At 42.0% G+C, this 19,005-nt stretch overlaps 1 protein-coding gene across 3 annotated transcripts in view; it reads left to right on the top strand.

The window, feature by feature from the left end:
• Window positions 1-19,005, top strand: part of Lpin2 (lipin 2) — a 105,711-nt gene that overhangs the window by 11,640 nt on the left and 75,066 nt on the right. The window contains exon 1 of one of the 3 annotated variants that reach the window (XM_048363673.1): window positions 379-546. The exons of the other annotated variants lie outside the window; for them this stretch is intronic. The gene's annotated coding sequence lies outside the window, so the exon portion shown is untranslated. Of the gene's footprint in view, window positions 1-378; window positions 547-19,005 lie in introns of those variants that run through there. 3 annotated transcript variants of the gene reach the window in all.

Genomic DNA, 19,005 nt, shown 5'->3' with positions numbered 1-19,005 from the left:
AGTCGTGCGGTCGGCTTTTATTTGCGGGGAGCATTCGCGTGGTTCTCAACATTCACGTCATGACCGTTTTCCGGGGGAACCAGAAGAAACTTTTTTTAAAAAGTAATATCTGGTGTCCGGAAGTGGGAGACAGCATCGCCCCGCCCGCCCCCCGCCCCGGCAGGAGACAGCTCCGCAGCCGGCAGGAAATCCACGCGCGCTCCGGGCAGCAGTGGCCGGAGGCGTGCCCGCCAGCGCGCAGCGCGCGTCTCAGAAGGCGGGGGAGGGAGGGGCGTGCGTGTCACGTGACGGGGGCGGGGCCTGCGCGCTGCCCGCCGCCCGATCGCCCGCCCGCCCGCCGCCGCTGCCGCCGCCGCCGCCGCGTCCCATTCATGAGGGCCGCTCGGCTCCGCTGCGGCCCAGGCGGCTTCCAAGGTAGCGGCGGCGGCGGGAGTGTCGGCCGCACGCGCATCCCTGGCTGACCCCGCGTGCCGAGGCTGGTCCTCGCCACCTTCGTCCAGACGCCCCTGCGTCCCCTCAGCCGCCCTCCAGAGCGCAGCGCCTCAGGTAAGCGAGCGCCGGGGGTCCTCGCGCCCCGGGCTGCGGGCGGACGCAGCTTGCGGGAGCGGGGTGGCCGGCTCGCAGGCAGGGAACCCTCCCCACCCCCCCTCCGGGGAGCGCGGGCCGAGCTGCCTTCTGCCCGCGACCCTGTCCGCGCCTGGCCGCCACCGCGCCACGTAGACGCGGCCCCGGCCGCAGCCGCTGGACGGACGCCGGGGCTGTGAGGCGGGCTGGGGACGCGGGAGAGCACCCGCGCCCCGGCCGCATCCAGGATGTGACGGTCTCCCCCGAGGCCGCGGGTCTCGGCGGAGAGGCCGGAGGGACTGGGGGGGACGGGGCGCGGGCACGTGATCCGCGACACCGGCGCCGGCGGGCTGCCGTTCGTTTGCCCGCCGCCGCCGCCTCGAGGCCGTGCCCGGTGTCCGTAGTTCGCTCTGCCTGACTCCGACCCCGGGTCCCCGGCCGCCGCCGCCTCCCCGAGGCTGTGCCCTGGTGTCCGTAGTTCGCTCCGCCCAACCCGGACCTCCGGTCCCCCGGCCCCGGCCCCGGCCCTCAGCCCTCAGGCCAATCGTAATGGGCATCCGCTCGGTTGAGACACGGCCGTACCCTGGGGCTTCTCGAGCGGATTTTTTTTTTTAATGCCATGGATCACCTGAACGGACCAAGAGTATTTTCATTCAAAATTGGGATGACGTTTCGGAGATATAATTATGCAAAATGGGGCCAGGAAGATCACCCGTCCTTTCAGAAAGTCCTGGAACTCGGAATACTTGGAAAGGTGCCGAATGCTTACTGAGCAAGCAGCCGGACTAATTTTTAATGCAAATTTGAGGCTCACATCACCCCCCCCCCTTCCTCCCAGTTATTGAAAACGAGTTTCTTGCCTTGTTGGCCAGCCCTTGCTAAAGTTTATTTCCTCTACGTTAGTGATGCTGGTTAAGTGATAAGATTTAAGACCTGCCCCGGCTAGTTTATAATGTTCTGGCAATAGAAAGTCAGGGTTCACGCGTTGAAGATCTGATGTTGATGGTCTCCAATGGCTTAGGAATGAACAGTGTGGTAGGTGATACAGGGGTTAGGGATAGAGCTGGCCACCAGGTGCAGACGGGAGCCGGGTGGCCACCTTCAGGGGGCTGGCCCTTCCACGGAACTTACTAACTTGGCTAGATTTGGGCTGAAGTGGCTGCCCTTGGGGCACAAAACAGCTGCTTACAAGAGTGGGTGGCTTCTTTCCTCCAGTTAAATGTGTAATCAAATGTGGTACCACAAACCGAAATATCCTAGCTTAAAGTGTTAGTAGGTATAAACGTAGAACGCTAGAAATGAAACAACAGAGTTCTCATTTTTTTAATCAACAGAGAAGCATTATGTTTAAGAGGATCTGGAAATGGGAGCATTCGAAAACCCTTGAGCACTATAATGAAGTACTGTTAAGCAAATAATAGGGTCAGCTGCTGTAGTGTTTTCTTTATTGCTACCTTCTTGTAGCAGCAAAGGTTCTCATCACTCCTGCATTGTAATTTTTGGTTTACGGATTGAACTGTCCTTGCTCTGGACTCAGACTCCCTAAAGGCAAGACTTCCCAAACTGTCTAGTACTAAGCTGAGTGAGAAGTTCTTTGCAGGCAGTTTGTCTTTCCCTGGGAGTTGGTGGGAATTCCTAAATGACTTCACTGAATTTTCCTGAGTGGTGAGTCTTGAGTGGATCATCTTGGTGGTGCCACACATAGGAGGTGATCAGAGGTTAACTTTGGCAAATACAAACACTAATTGGGTTTTTCAATGCTTAAATATTAGTATTTAGTTTAAATATCACTTGGTTCGCTATATAAATAGCTATTTTCTACGCTGCTTTGCATGCATAACATAGCAGAACACTAACTCAAGGTAGATTACAAGCAGCCTCAGTCAGGATTTTTAAGTCTGACTTGAGTCTGTCTATAATCTTTAAATCATTTCCTTTTTGCCCTTACCTTAGAAACTGTTCCTGTGTTTTTGTATGTGTGGGTTGACTTGCCCTGTCAATTGGTGGGCAGTGCGGTTTGGAACCTTTATTTTAAAAATCTGTTCTTAGCTGTTTCTAATTACCTTCATTGCTAAGGAAGTTGTTACACTGCTGGCTGAACCTCAGGGTCTTCTGACCTATCATTTGCCTTTTTCATAATGAAACAAGTGACAGGTTGGTAGGCCAGGGTTGCAGTTGGCAGAATGCATATAAATTTTGTGTTAAACCTGGGACTTGAAGACACTTTTTTTAGGCTGCAGTCATAATACTGTAATGATGACTTGGTAATTAGGTATTTGAATAAGAAGTCCTTGTGGCTTTGCTAAAAGTTAACCAATTTTTACATCCACTTTCTCCACCATTGTCTTTTAAAAATTTTATTATTTTTGTTTATGTGATACTGAGGAATTCTGCCACTAAGCCACATTCCCAGCCCCTTCCACTATTGTCTTGATTCTTTATGTCAGCAACATATTATTACTGTAAACATTTTCCATGTGTGAGGTCCCCTACATTTCAAGACAAACATGAAGGAAAGTTACTCCTGGGGTTCAGATAAAGTGGCCAATAATTTCATTTCCCAGGTGTCAGTGGTAACCCTCAAGTGACAGGATCGTGGGAACCCTGTCCAGGCGACCTCATTCTCTGCTATCTTCCCTTGGGGCTCCAGCCCTTGATTTGCAGCTGGAAGCTAGGTCCTGTCTGATGGTTGGGTTCAAGGCCAGCCTGGGCTATCTACCCAGGCCTGGTCTCAAAACAAGTAATAACAAAGTTAGAAGAGAAACTGTGCTACAGTGCAAGCAAGATAGGGCCCTTAATGTTAATTTTAGGGTTAAAATGATGACGAACTTTTTTTTTCTGATTTGGCTCTTTGATAACAGTTTAAAGTCTTTCCCCTAAAGCCTTTGCATACTAAATTTCAGTGATCTTATTTGTCAGGTTGATGTTAAAATTATTATTAATAGATAGGCACTGGTGGCTCAGGCCTGTAATCCTAGCTACTCAGGAACTGAGATATGAAGATCATGGTTCAAAGCCAACCCAGGCCGGAAAGTCCACGAGACTCTTATCTCCAATTAACTACCAAAAAAACTGGAAGTGGCACTTCAAAGTGGTAGAGTGCTAGCCTTGAGCTGAAGAGCTCAGGGACAGTGCCCAAGCACAGAGTTCAAGCCCCCAGACCAATCTATGTCTATATATCTGTAACTATATCTATACGTGTGTGTGTATATATATGTATGTATATATAATTAAGGATTGAGGAAGAAGGAAAGCCTAGTGAAACTGTTACTGTATTAGCTCCTTTTCCTACCTTCAGTTTACCTCTGTACAAACCAAGCTAGTTTATGTGACTGTTAAAAGTGGGATCTTATAGAATTCTATTTAGATTATGTTGAGCACACATATAATTTGAGATCCTAAGGGTGAGGTAGCAATGCTGCCCAGGACAAGGAGGAAGATTCTGTGACCCAAAAGACTCAGTACACTGTTTCCGCATCTTCCATGTGCGAAGAGTCTGTCCTTTGTGACCAAACTCTGAGAAAGACACTGGCCAATGCCTGAGAGTCTGGCCAGTGTCTGAGGACCTTCTTGCACCAAATCCCAGAGGCCTTTCCAGCCCACTTACCTGCACCTGCCTGGTGTATAAGGCTTCCACAGCAGAAGACCAAGAGCCCCACTGGATGGGCTGGGACTATATATGGGTGTGAATATATTTGCGTTTGAACATTTGTGCCTGGCAGAAATGGGACAGGGAGAGAAGGATTGATGCTGCTTCCCAGGCCATGGTATATCTGTGCACAAGCTTTTGGCTTCCCTTTCTTGTTGGGTTGTGGGTTGTGATGGGATCTCCATCACTACAGTGAGTAATGTTCTTTAGAACAAACGGTGCCAGGGCACACAGGGAAGAGAGCTATGCAAGCATCATCCTTTCTAGGCCACATAGCAGTGGTCTGCTCCAGCCGTGGGCCAAGAGGAAAGCCAGAACTGGCAGCTTGGCCTCTGCCAGGGCACAGGGCCCACAATGTCCTAAGTGGGAATGCTGAGTGAGGGGAGCTTTCTATGTTATCCTGTTAGCTTGGGGTAGCAGCAAGCAAGGGTCTCTTTGAATTGTTAGGCCCTGTATACCATCAAGACAGTTGGGTAATTAATATGAATCAAATGCTCAGAATTAGTGCTCCTTCAATTATGATATTTTTCCCAAAGATTGAATCTGCAAACTTGTCCTTATATAGAGACTTGCTATTCTTAAGAGTCAGCTTAAGTCTACGAATGTTTGGGCTTAGTGAAACATGAAACCTCATAGGGAGTATGCTTTTTATTTTAGCATGCCGTGTTAACTTTTTGTTGTTGTTTTGTAACCATTCCAAAATATCTACCCACATATTAAATTTCTTTAAGATCTCATCATTTATTTGGGATGACTAATAGGTAGATCTATTTGATGTTATAGCCATAATAGCTGTTTATATATGAACTACAGAGATAAGACTTAAAGAAGTGTTAAAGAAATAGTGCTCTATCATTTAAAATGTGTACTAAAGGCTTAGAAGAAAGGATGTTAGTTATAGAATTTTCCAACTGGCTCACCTAATTCAAAACAACTCACCTATTTAACATTGCTTGAATAGTAGAAATTTGGAATTTGGGGTTCTTAGTCTACCAAATGGCGATGCTGCCTACTATTAGGAACACTAAACATTTTTCTAGAACCTATTTAATGTTTGTAAAAGATTGTCATCATTACTATAGTTACATGATTGAACACCTCCCCTCGGCTAAGCAGTGTGCTAAGTCCTTTTTATATTGTCCTAACACCTCTGCAAGGCAGAGATAATGACCCTATTTCTAGGTGAGGGTGCTAAAACTAAAAGAGGTTTGGAAAAGGCTACACAGCCACATGGCAGTAATCTCCCTTTGTTGCCTTTCACCTCACTGAGGTGATGCATTTATTTGACATTCAGTTTTGGGATTTTAGTTTTTACTTTTATTAGGTAGAACAGGCATCTATAAACTGGTAATAGAGGGAACGCAGCTACTTAATAGAAGCCTTGGGTTTCTTTGATCATTTATGTATGCAAGGCCAATTGTGCTAGGGAGAGAAAACCATCCAGGAAAACAGTGAAGGGTATTGGTTCCCACCTGGTTCTGGAACCAGTCAGACACTATGAATCTGATGTTCCTCTGTCTACTATGTGAGCCTGTCATTAGGCCAACACTGGATCAAGTATCTTAAAGGTAAAATTTTCATACAACATGGCCTCTAAACTCAAGCTAAATATTGCTCTCAGACTTAGCCTAAGAGGAAGATGGTTCTGCTAGAGTATTGGAAGGAAGAAATGGGCAATTAGATTGAGACATTCATCATGATTTCCCTGGTATTTTTTTTAATCTTCTTTATTGTCAAAGTGAAGTACAGAGGGGTTACAGTTTCATATGTAAGGCAAGTACATTTCTTATCCAACTTGTTACCTCCTCCCTCATTCCCTGGTAATTTTGACTGTTCCTGATTTGAGTAGGTGTGTACCATAATTCTGGACTGGCACTAAGATAAGCAGTGTCAGAGTTAGATGGAGCTCCTAGCCTATTCTTTCAAAAGTCCTTATTCTGTCATATTGTATACCTAGCTGAAGCTACCATACCATACTGTTGAATATCTGACTTTTTTGAACAGATTTGTCTTTGAAACTAGTGTTGGTTTTTTTCACTAGATCATTTGACTCACCAACTACTATATCTAAAAATAAGCCTTCCTGTAACGGAGTTTTACTTACTGATTTAATTAATAACTTAAGAACTTTTTTCTTAAACAGAATATACTCAAGCCTTTAGGACTTCCAGAGTTATGGATATAGTATTTTGAGGTGGTACTAGGATTTGAACTCAGGACTTTGAGCTTAGTTGACTTGCTTCTCATGGCTGGCTGGCACTCTACCACTTAAGCCATACCTCCAGCATAACTTTTTGCTGCTAATTGGTGATGAAATCTTAAGAACTTTTGTAGCAAAGCTGGCATGGAACTTCAATCCTCTATATCTAGCCTGAGTATCTGGGATTACAGGCATGAGCTACTAGTACCCAATAAATTAATGAATATTCTTTTTTTTTTAAGTTTATTATTTGTACAAGGGGGATTCCATTGTAACATTTCCACACATGCATACAGTATATCAATCACATCTCTTCCCTATCTCACTCCCCTTCCCAAATTAATTTCAACAGATTATATTGCTCTGTCTTCATACTGATACTGAGTAAGATCATATCCATCCTCCTTCATTCCTCACCCCCATTTAGCTCTCTACCCTTCCACTAGTACCCACTACTCAACAGTGTTGCCACCGTACTTTCTTGTCACTCATTCTTTCATTTTTAAGCCACCAGTGCCTATCTATTAATAATAATTTTAACATCATGGTGTTGATGAATATACTTTTTTAAACTTGATTTTACTTATTATTAAGTAGTTGTACAAAGAGGTTACAATTCCAATACGTCAGGTTATGAGTACAGTGCATCTTGGTCAGTGTTACCCCTTCAATCATTTGCCTCTATTTTCCCCCTCTTTTCCCTACCCTCAATTTATATCTTATATGTAATGTACATTGGATATGAGTGCATTTGCTCACCCTTCCTGTATTATGTACACCTTTTGACTCCTCTTTTAAGTATACCATCCTTTAGTCAGTTTGTGTCTATTATGTACCCTGCCTTTTGTTCTCCCCCTAAACATGTTGCCATTTCCTTTATCGATTTTATTAAAACAGTTCATTAGTTGTTCAGAGGAGTTACACCTTTTGACTCCTCTTTTAAGTATAACAACCTTTAGTCAGCTTGTGTCTATATACTTAAGACTCTGTATGTTATCATGTATGATTGTACTTTAGATCTAGAGTCCACAAGTGAGAGAACACATGTGCCATTTGTCTCTCTCAGCCTGACTTCACTTAATATTTTCTAGGTCCATCCATTTCTCTGCAAATAATTTATTCTGATATATGAGTAAAATTCCACTATATGTGTGAATCATATTTTCTTAATCTACTCATCTATTGTAGGGTATCTGAGCTATTATAACTTGGCTATTGTGAATAGTGCAGCAATGAACTTGGATGTGCAAGTGTCTTTACTATATCCTAACATAATATTCTGGGTAGATGCCCAAGAGTGGTATCGCTAGATCGTAGGGGAGTTCTATGTTTAGTTTTTTTTTTGAGGACTCTTCAAACCATCTTCCAGAGTGGTTTCACAAGTTTACATTCTCATCAACAGAGTTAATTTTTCCCCTGAATCCCCACCACATTAGTTGTTAGTATTCTTGATGCTGGCCAATCTTATTGGAGTGAGGTGGATCCTCACTGTTGTTTTGAGCAGGGATGCTGAACATTTCCTCGTGTGTTTATTGGCCATTCTTGCTGCCTTAAAAACAAAACAAAAATAAAACAAATTTATTGTCAAGGTGATGTATAGAGGGCTTACAGTTACATAAATAAGGTAGGGAATACATACCTTGTTGAATATTGTTACCCCCTCCCTCATTTTTCTCCCATTTTCCCTCCTATCCCACCCCTCCCCCCCAAATTGTAAAGTTCATTTCCAACATACTGTCTTTTGAGTATCTTTTGCTGCTTTTGAGAAGTCTGTACTTAGCTCCTTTGCCCACTTATTACTTGGATTACTGATTTGTGGGGAGTGTTAATTTCTTGAGCTCCTGGCATGTTCTGGATACTAGGCTCTTGTCGGCTGCATAGCCGGTATTCTCCCAATTTGTTAGCTGTTTTTGTTGTTGTTTTGGTTTGGTTTTTGTTGTTGTTGTTAACTTTACTATGCAGAGACTGATGCAATCCCATTTGTCAAGTCTCTAATTTATACTGAGTACCTGGAACTCTTCAGAAAGTTCCTGCCTAAGTTTTGATGTTTTTCCTACTCTTCCTGTAGTAATTTCAAGGTTTCAGGTCTGACATTGAGGTTGTTGATCATTTCGAGTTGATTTTAGTGTGAGGAGACATCCAGTCTTCTACATATGGAGGTATACTTTTCCCAACATCATTTGTTTAACAGGCTTGCCTTTCTTCCAATATAGGTTTTTGGCTTCCTTGTCAAATATCAGATGACTCTAAGAATATGGTTTTATTTATGGGTCTTCCAGTCCATTGCACTGGTCTTCAGGCCTATTTTTATGCCAGTACCAAATTGTTTTTGTTGTTATAGTTGTGTAAAGCTCAGGTCTGGAATTGTGTTACCTCCAGCATTGCTTTTTTTTTTTTGGCCAGTCCTGGGCCTTGGACTCAGGGCCTGAGCACTGTCCCTGGCTTCTTCCCGCTCAAGGCTAGCACTCTGCCACGTGAGCCACAGCGCCGCTTCTGGCCGTTTTTTTCTGTATATGTGGTGCTGGGGAATCAAACGTAGGGCCTCGTGTATCCGAGGCAGGCACTCTTGCCACTAGGCTATATCCCCAGCCCCACCAGCATTGCTTTTTTTTTCTTTCACTTTTTTGGCCCAGATTTTCTTTGGCTTTTAGGGATATTTTGTGGCTCCCTATGGATTTGGGGATTGTTTTCTCTATCTTGGTGAAGAATGACATTGGAGTTTTGATGGGTTTTATATTGAATTTATAGATTGCCTTAGGCAGTATGGCCATTTTCACAATATTAATGTTGCTAATCATGAACATAGGAGGGCTTTCCACTCCATGGTATCTTCTTTGATTTCTTAAGATTTTTGTAGGTTTTGCTATACAGGTCCTTCACTTCCATTATCAGATTTATTCCTGGATAATTTATGTTGGGGAGGGGTACTATTGCAAATGGAATTGTTTTCATGATTGCTTTCTCTGTCTGCACATTGTTGGTATATAAAAAGCTACTGATTTTTTGTAGGTTAACTTTGTATCTTGCTTTTTTGCCAAAGTTATTGATCTACAAGCTTGGGGGTAGACTCTCTAGGGTCTTTTAGATATAGGAGCATGCCATCTGCAAATAGGGATACATTTGACTTCTTTTTTCCTGTTTGGTTCCCTTTAGTATCTTTCACTTGCCTTTATTGCTCTGGGTAGGAATTCAAATATTATATTGTCTTTCCTGATTTTAGAGGAAATAGTTTGTGTTTCACCATTGAGTATGATGTTGACTGTGGGTTTGTCATAGCCTTTATTATGTTGAGGTATATTTCTTGTATTCTAGCATTTCCAGAGCTTTTGTCATAAAAGGATGTTGAATTTGGTTGAAGGCCTTTTCTGCATCTGTTGAGGTGATCATGTGATTCTTCTCAACATTAATTCTGTTAATGTGTGAATATACTTTTTTTTGGCCAGTCTTGGGGCTTGAACTCCAGGCCTGCCAGTTGAGCCACAGTGCCACTTCTGGATTTTTTGAATAGTTTATTGGAGATAAGAGTCTGCCTGGGCTGACTTTGAACCATGATCCTCAGATCTCAGCTTCCTGAGTAGCTTGAATTACAGGCATGAGCCACCAGCAAGGCTGTGAACATACTTTTGATACATAGTTTCTTCAGTTGTCTCCTCTTTTGTAACATGGAGATGACAGTACCTCAATACCTGACTGGCTAGTTTGGGGGATTAAGTGAGAACATATGTTGATATGTAACTACCCAGCGGTCCAGAGGTCAGCAGGAGATTGGAGCTCCAAGGAAACCAGAGATGTCAGAGTTGAATCATAGGGCAAGGATAAAAGGTGAATTGCACAGCTTTCTTGCTCAGAAGTAGTATTTCCTTTTATGTAAAGCAGCTTCAAAACAGGAGGGATTGGGAAAAGAACACTAAATGACTAAAAATGAGAAGGCAAACGAATTAGGTTGGAGAAAGCTTCTGTTTACATTTTTAGTGGAGAGTATATTGAATTTTAAATATATATATTTCAAATCATTTTGTGTGCTTGCTTAAATTTTCTTCCTTAGCTGGGAGCTGGTGGCCCATGCCACTATTAATCCTAGCTACTGAGGAAGCTGAGACCTGAAGATCTGAGATCTGAGCTCTTCTTTGAAGCCAGCCCAGGAAGAAAAGTCCCTATGAGACTCTTACCTCCAAGTAACCAATCAAAAACTGGAAGTGCAGTTGTGACCCAAAGTGGTAGAGTGCTAGCTTTGAACAAAAGAAGTCAGGGTCAGCACTCAGACCCTGAGTTCAAGCCCCAAAACTGGCAAAAATTTCTTCCTTGACCTATTACATTTATTGTCATAGTGCCAAAGTTAACAATTTTGCATATACTACATGTGTTTCTAAAAGCCTTGTGATTTTTTCCATCATTTCATCAATGGCTATGTAAATTTGTAGCGTTTTATCCTTGTATCTAGTACGATGCAGGTGAGTACATTACTAAAAGAAAAAAATGTTTAAAATTCTAATTAATAAGTCTATAATAATAAGCCTCGAATTAACATTTCTCTACAAACTGACTTTCATAAATGGGTGCCAGTTATGTTAGATTATAAAAGTACTCAAAGTTTGTAAATTTCATTTTTATCTTTAAATAGTTATACAAAGGAGTTGCCATTCATGGAAGTTGTAAGTTCTGCATCAAAAGATATAATATTCCTGTTATCATGGTAGCAGATTTCTTTTGAGTCTTCTGAATGTGGTCCTGCTGAATGTTGGCTAAATTTTTTCACTAGTATCCTATCCCACAAAATGGAAAAGGACTTTTTTGTGTTAACATTTTCACTGTCCCAAGTGAATGAATAGGATAAAATTCCTACCAAAGTTGGAACTCTACTGCTTGAACCACAGCTGCACTTCTAGCTTTTTACTGGTCATTTAGAGATAAGAATCTCACAGACTTTTATGCCTGGGCTGGCATCAAATTGTGATGGTCAGAGCCCCCTGAATTTACAGGCATTCCTAACTGAACAGGAACTTCGCTGTGTTTAATATGCTGGTTCATTTCATCTGATCAGTGAAACATACCTAAAGCTCAAATTGACCACAAATGCTAATGCTGAGTATTCTTTCTTTCCCTAATAATTTTTATTCTTGTGAATGATTGTAGCTTTTCATGTTCAAAATTGTGAAAATATAGCTAGGTGCCAGTGGCTCATGCCTGTAATTCTAGCTGCTCAGGAGGCAGAGATTTGAGGATTGTGGTTCATAGCCAGCCCAGGCAGGAAAGTCATGAGACTCATCTCCAATTATCCACCAGAAAACCGGAAGGGGTGATGTGGCTCAAAGTGGTAGAGAGCTAGCCTTCCCCTCAGTTCAAGCTCCATGACCGACCCCTCCCCCCATATTGAAATATTTAAATAGTATTACGAGGTTTAGAGTGAACATAACTAGTCCTCTTCCTCACTACTGATTACTGTGTTCTAGGAATAACATCCTTATTTTGCCTATTTTTTATGAGTTTTGCTTTTTTTCTTTGTTGTTTTTGTGCACTATGGGGGCTTAAACGTAGGGCCTTATGCTCTTTAGATTTTGTGCTCAAGGCTAGTGCTGCTGTATCGGTTGAGCCACATCCCACTTCTTAGCTATTGGCTGATTAATTGGAGATAAGAGTCTAAGTTTGCCTAGGCTGGATTCAAACTATGGTTTTCAGATCTCAACCTCCTGAGTAGCTAAGATTATAGATGTGAGCCAAAGGCTCTTTGGATTTTAGCCTTCCATGTCATTCCATTTTAAACATTCTTTGCAGAGATTCCACTAGACAGAAGGATTTGTCTTTTTCATAATCCTCATGTGACATACATTTTCTTATAATAACCTTCTAATGTAATTATAATATTTTACATCCCCAAGTTTTCAGTTTACATTTTGTGAGTCAACAACTGTTGGCTTTCATTTTGGAGCATGAATCCCAGCTTTCTTTTTTGTTTTTCTGTTGACCATGAGGCTTGAACTCAACCTGGGGGCTCTCCTTGAGCTTTTCGATCCAGGCTGATGCTCCACCATTTTGAGCCACAGCTCTGTTTCCAGTTTTCTGGTGGTTAATTGGAGATATGAGTCTTCACAACTTTCCTGTCACGGCTGGCTTCAAATTGCAATCCTCAGTTCTCAGCCTCCTGAGCCACCAGTGCCCAGCAAGCTCCCCATTTTTCTGAATACAATCTTTACCTTGTCCTGAATTTTAGTCATTTCTCTTGTGTTGGGCCCTTGCCCTAGATCTGGGGTCTTCCTTCTTCTTGCTGCTCTCTTTTTTCTTGATAGAGCACTATTCCAGCAGCTTTTCCAGAAAAGATTCATAGGACATAAACTCATTAAGATCTTACAGGCCTTAGAATCTCACTACCACCCATCATTGATATGTTACCTATAGACTACTAAGATGGAAATAGTTTATTCTTAGAATTTTGAGCCCTTTTAATTTTTTTCTCCTCCTATCCTTTCCTCCCACGTTTTTATAAGCACCTGCACTTTATCTCATTTAAAAGTATCTCTTCAAACTACCTTCTGTTGATAAAGTGTGTTGGTTTGTGATTTGCTATCCTATCTTTGGACAAGACAAGGTCAGGGACTGAATGGAATATTAGGAAAGTACCTGCCTCACCTGGCTTTACAGTGAACTTTCATTCCTGGCCTTGTTCTCTGCACCTGGCTAATAGGTAAGTATGTCACCAGAATCTCTGCAGGATAGAGGGCATAAAAACACTCAGAATATAGGTGCTAGACTGGCTTGGTGAGGCTTCTCCACACATGTAGGGTCAGCTGCTGTGTATCCTTATGAAGTTGGGGAAGGAGCTGGCATTGAGTGCTGTATCTCTGATTGAGAGCCTGGTATGTGTCCTACTTGGTGTAGCCATATGTATGCAGCATTTCTGAAGTCATTGCTATTACAGAAGCTCTATAAACCATTTTTCTGTTGTGATTACTTTTGGTGGAATCTACAGTAGAACCAGGTATCTGGAACAGGGCATTCTGTGGGAACTTTCAATTTGGAAAACCATGTTTCTGATTCTGGGAAATATTCTTGTATTTTTTTTTCTATTCCTTCCTCTTTTGTTTCTGTTTCTGTTCTCTAAAGACCCTATGAATCAGATACTTGGGGTTTGGGGTTCTTTTGGAGGGTAACTTTGATTTTTTGTCACCTCCTTTTGCTCGTTTATTTATCCTTGCTAGACTTAACAGGTTTCTACATATGGTTTCTACATTTCAAAGCCTTCTAATAGAGGCTTTACAAATTTTCTATTATATTTTAATTTCTAAGAGCTCTTATTCTCAAATGTTCGTTTTTTTAGTGCCCTATTGCAATTTCATGGATGCAATGTTTTCTCTTGCATCTGACAATATTATGGTGTTTATGAAACTTATTTGCATTGCTTATTCATTCCAACAAATGGCTTATTTGTTTTAATTACTGCTTTTTACAGTAATCTCTCCTCAGATGTGTGGTATTTGTTGGCCACTTGTTTATATCTAGTAGTTCCAGCTAACTGTAACTGCTCTGTGCAGGAGCTGGACTTAAGTGCAGGGTGGCTTTCACAATGTGCAATCAGATAGGAGATTCCAGGTATCAGTAGTTATAGCTTTCCCCAGTCCCCATATACATTCCTAAGAGAGGAACATGTAAGTAACCAGTGATCTGGAAACTGGGGAATAAAGGGTGAGTAGCTCTTGAAACCTTCATGGATTTCTGGAAAGTGATTCATCTTGTTTTCTGTTGATGATGTTTCCTGTGCTTACTCTTAGCTTGATTTGTAAGTTAGCTATCTCTCTTCTGTTTATTACTTTTTAATGTTTTTGTATTTTTAAGATAGTTTGTTTTGCAGAAAATATAGTATAAAGTTCCCATATAGCCTGCACTTGAGCTTCCATTGTTATCATCTTTGTCATATTTGTCAGTGAGCCATATTAATATATTATTTGTAACCAGAGTCCATAGCCTAAATAGTGTAGATAGATTTCTCTTGTTTTCCTGTCTCAGAGTCCAGGTTACCACTATATCATATTTAGTTGTAAAGTCTCCTTGTTGAGATGAGGATGGAATTTCACAGAAGAAATTTGTAAGTTCATCTAGTAAGTCATTTATACTGAAGTAGACTCATGGTTTTTATTTTATACCCTGGTTATAACTATATTATACCATATTGCTATGCTATGCTGTCCAAATCATTCTAGTTTTAGCCACAAAGAGCTTTTTTATTTTGTTCCTGTGTTCCTCTAACATGTCTCTACCAATTTGGAGTTGGTGTTTCATGTTGTTGCTCTTGTTTTAAAATGAATCTCACTATGCTTTCTAGGTCTCAAATTTGTAAAATCCAATGATCCTCTCACCTTAGCCTTCTGAGTACCTGGGGTTACATATAGGTATGTGCAGAAGTTGGGTTTTGTTTTGCCCACTTGTTTTATTACCTGCTCCTCCATCCATTTTTCTTCCAAAAATTTGACCTCTTCATATCCTGTCATCTCATCAATCCATTTCCATTGTCCTTTTGAGTTACCCTTTTGTATTTCTTTTTTTTTTTTAATCCGCCCCCCACCCCCCACATCCGATATGTGATAAATGTCATTTCTCCAGCTAAGGGGTGGGAGGCAGGATAGGACAGGGCAGCTTCAAGCACAACTGGTGTCCTGCTTAGGTCTTCAGGGAATTGCTGTATCTCTCTTGGGGAAGACAGCAGAGCTTGACTTGAAGACAAAAGAACAATGCTTGGCTTGGCCTGCCAGGAAGAGCAGCCTCCTTTCTCCTGGTGTGTGAGCTTTCTCTCTGCCCCCCTTCCCCCCTCGGGCTTCCTTCTGCCTCCTCCCCAAGACTTGGAGTATAAAGCTTGGAAAGAGATGGTGCCCTTCCCGCACCTGCTTGCTGCCTGCTCTGTATTTCTTTCTTTCTTTTTTGCCAGTCCTGGGCCTTGAACTCGGGACCTGAGCACTGTCCCTGGCTTCATTTTGCTCAAGACTAGCACTCTACTTACTACTTGAGCCACAGTAACACTTCTGGCTTTTTCCATATATGTGGTGCTGAGGAATTGAACCCAGAGCTTCACGTATACAAGGCAAGCACTCTACTACTAGGTCATATTCCCAGCCCTCTACTCTGTATTTTATTGTTAGGGTTCATGAGTATATTAGCTTGCTAGGGCTGCAGTAATGAAGTATCAAAGACTGGGTGGGTTAAACAACACCATGTTACCATGTTAGTATTCTAGAGACTAGGAGCTCAAGCAGGGGTGGTGCATACTTCTATACCTTCTGGTAAATGTGCCTTCAATATTTGTGGTTCCTTGGCTTATGGATGGCATTACCTACGATTTCTGCTTTCATCTTCATATGGGGTGTGTGTGCTCATGTGCGCATACTGGTTGATCCAGATTTCCCGTCATTTATAAAGACTTCCATTATATTGGCTTAGGGCCCACCTTAACTTCATTTTAACATGGTTACCTGTAAAAGTCCTTTTTCCAAATAAGGTCACCTAACTATTTGGGGAGAGCATAATTCAAACCATAATGAGTTTCAAGAGAATGGAAACAAAGTATGTGGCATTCTCTGGCTTAACAGGATGTCTAATTATATTGAGAATTTTAAAGGTGCTTTGAATGATAATGTTCAATCTTCGTTAAAGATCTGAAAGAAGCCCTTAGGAAATAATTTTTAGATTACAACTAGAGATTTTGGTTGGGATTTGTGACTGCTAAAATTTCTGCTGATTCCTGACTGTCTAATAACCTAGCATCTAAGCTGTCTCATAATTTATTCTTGCTTTGTTTTCTAAAGCAACTTGAGGGTTGGCAAAATGATTTAAGAATGTGCAGAGCAATGTGTGGTGTGAGGGTCTGTCGTGTCTATATCACATAATTAGCCAAGTTCTGCTTCCCTCAGGTTCATTATACTCTTATTTTTACACAAAGCCTTTCTGGAGTTCTTTCTTAAAAATACTCTGCCATACATCTGTCTATTTTGGTCTCTCCATGCCTTTTCCTAAAGTAGCCATCAACTGCCCTTCTGTCCTTTCTGGCATTGCCCTTACTTATTTCCCCTTATTTAGTTATCGGAGACTAGGATTTGCTGAAGAGAACAAATCCTGTTGCTATTTTATTTCTCCCTTCATTAGAAAGGTGTGTCTTGACAGACTCACAGGTTGTTCCCAGGTTCTCAGAACAGCGCCTGAGTGAAAAAGGGTTCATATTTTCAATGCCCCTAGTATTGGTTCATTGACTTGCTGTTGATCTTGGACGGAGTCCTTCTTGTTGAAGTAGCTCAGTATGCTCAATGTGTCTGCTTGTGATAACACATGGCTGCAGCCTTCAAGTTTCCCAAAACTGCAGCCCCATCTGGAGTGATAGGCAGTACTGGCAGCAGCAGTGCAGTTGGTGAGAGCACTGCTTCTATAGTCTCTCTCTTTACCCAGCCAGATGTCAACACAAAGCTGGGAAGGAGACCACTCTAGGAGTATAGCCCCTCCTGCATATTTGAAGCTCTTATGAGGTCTCAGGGGATGCCATGCTGAATAAAGCCAGACAGGAACAGGAGCTGTGTTCTGATTGCCACTAGTGAGAATTTACCCAGCTTCTCATTTCCCAAGGGTCCTCTACAGATGTACCACCAGATGACTAGAGTTGGGAGATAACTACTACTTGGCTTTCCTGTGTTCTACTTCAACTAGTACAGGAAAACTAGGTGGTTTCCAAATTGAAACAGGTAGTGTATACCAGTCAATCCGACTCCTTTCTAAGAAACGCGGAGCTGCATCTGATAGCTAAATGCAAAAGAGATTAAAGTTGTTTGAAAAACCTGAGTATGTGCTTCAGGGTGGAGAAATTCTCCTGATCACATCTATGTTATCAACTAAGTAAACTGGTGAATTGGTGCTTTATTTTTTCTTCTTCCAACTGACATCCTTTCGATAATACTGGAAGATCTTTCTCTTGCAGGAGTTGTTAAGTGATAACAGAGCAGGCAGCATGTGAGGCTGTTGAAATTGTTTATGCAGCAGAAATAACCTTTTAAACAGAACTATGGCACTGTCTTGATTTCATCATGGCACACTGAAGGGTGACAGTGGCTAAATAGCCCTTTTTTATTTCAATGAGATTTCTGTAGCTTTGACCTTGCTAATAATGTTCTCTTGAATTTTAGTTAGGATTAGGAAAATTAGGAAACTTTACAAACCTGAAGCATATAGATTTATGAACTATTGGGCTGGGAATATGGCTTAGTGGCAAGAGTGCTTGCCTCGGATACATGAAGCCCTGGGTTCGATTCCTCAGCACCACATATATAGAAAACGGCCAGAAGTGGCGCTGTGGCTCAAGTGGCAGAGTGCTAGACTTGAGCAAAAAGAAGCCAGGGACAGTGCTCAGGCCCTGAGTTCATGGCCCAGGACTGGCAAAAAACAAAACAAAACATAACAATATTTATGTACTATTGGCTCTAGTATGTGTTATTTCTAAAGGTTTTGCTGGCTGAGGAAAGAACTTTGAAAAACAAAGTATACAGCATTGTTGTGTTGTTTGGGGAGGACCTATATTATAGATTTATGATATTCAAGAGAAGAAGCCCTCAACAAGTGGGCTAAAGACTTAAAAAGAGTCTTCTCTGATGAGGAAATGAGAATGGCCAAGAGACATATGAAAAAAGTGCTCTACATCACTGGCCATAAAAGAAATGCAAATCAAAACAACATTGAGGGGGCTGGGGATATGGCCTAGTGGCAAGAGTGCTTGCCTCGTATACATGAGGCCCTGGGTTCAATTCCCCAGCACCACATATAGAAAATGGCCAGAAGTGGCGCTGTGGCTCAAGTGGCAGAGTGCTAGCCTTGAGCAAAAGGAAGCCAGGGACAGTGCTCAGGCCCTGAATTCAAGCCCTAGGACTGGCAAAAATAAAAACAACAACAAAAAAAAAACATTGAGATTCCATCTCACCCCAGTAAGAATGTCCTTTATCAAGAAAACTAACAATAATAAATGTTGGAGGGGACATGGCCAAAAGGGAACCCTACTTCATTGTTGGTGGGAATATAAACCAGTTCAGTCACTCTGGAAAATGGTATGGAGATTCCTCAGAAGGCTAAATATAGAGCTCCCCTGTGACCCAGCAGCCCCACTTTTGGGCATCTACCCAAAAGACCACAAACAAGAACATACTAAAGCCACCAGCACAACAGTGTTCATCGCAGCACAATTTGTCATAGCTAAAATATGGAACCAACCCAGATGCCCCTCAGTAGATGAATGGATCAGGAAAACATGGTACATATACACATGGAATTTTATGCCTCTATCAGAAAGAATGACATTGTCCCATTCGTAAGGAAATGGAAGGACTTGGAAAAAATTATACTAAGTGAAGTGAGCCAGACCCGAAGAAACATGGACTCTGTGGTTTCCCTCATAGGGAATAATTAGCACAGGTTTAGGCTAGTCACAGCAGAGGATCACAAGAGCCCAATAGTTATGCCCTTATGAACACATAAGATGACGCTAAGTGAAATGAACTCCATGTTATGGAAACGACTGTTATATCACTGTTGTAATTACTTTCAACATGCCATGTGAAACTGTAGCTTCTATTGATGA

The sequence above is a fragment of the Perognathus longimembris genome, chromosome 15 (genome assembly GCF_023159225.1).
Source record: "Perognathus longimembris pacificus isolate PPM17 chromosome 15, ASM2315922v1, whole genome shotgun sequence".
Classification (NCBI taxonomy): domain Eukaryota; kingdom Metazoa; phylum Chordata; class Mammalia; order Rodentia; family Heteromyidae; genus Perognathus; species Perognathus longimembris.
Note: the sequence above shows the minus strand (reverse complement) of the source record. Positions and strands in the feature narration are given on the sequence as shown.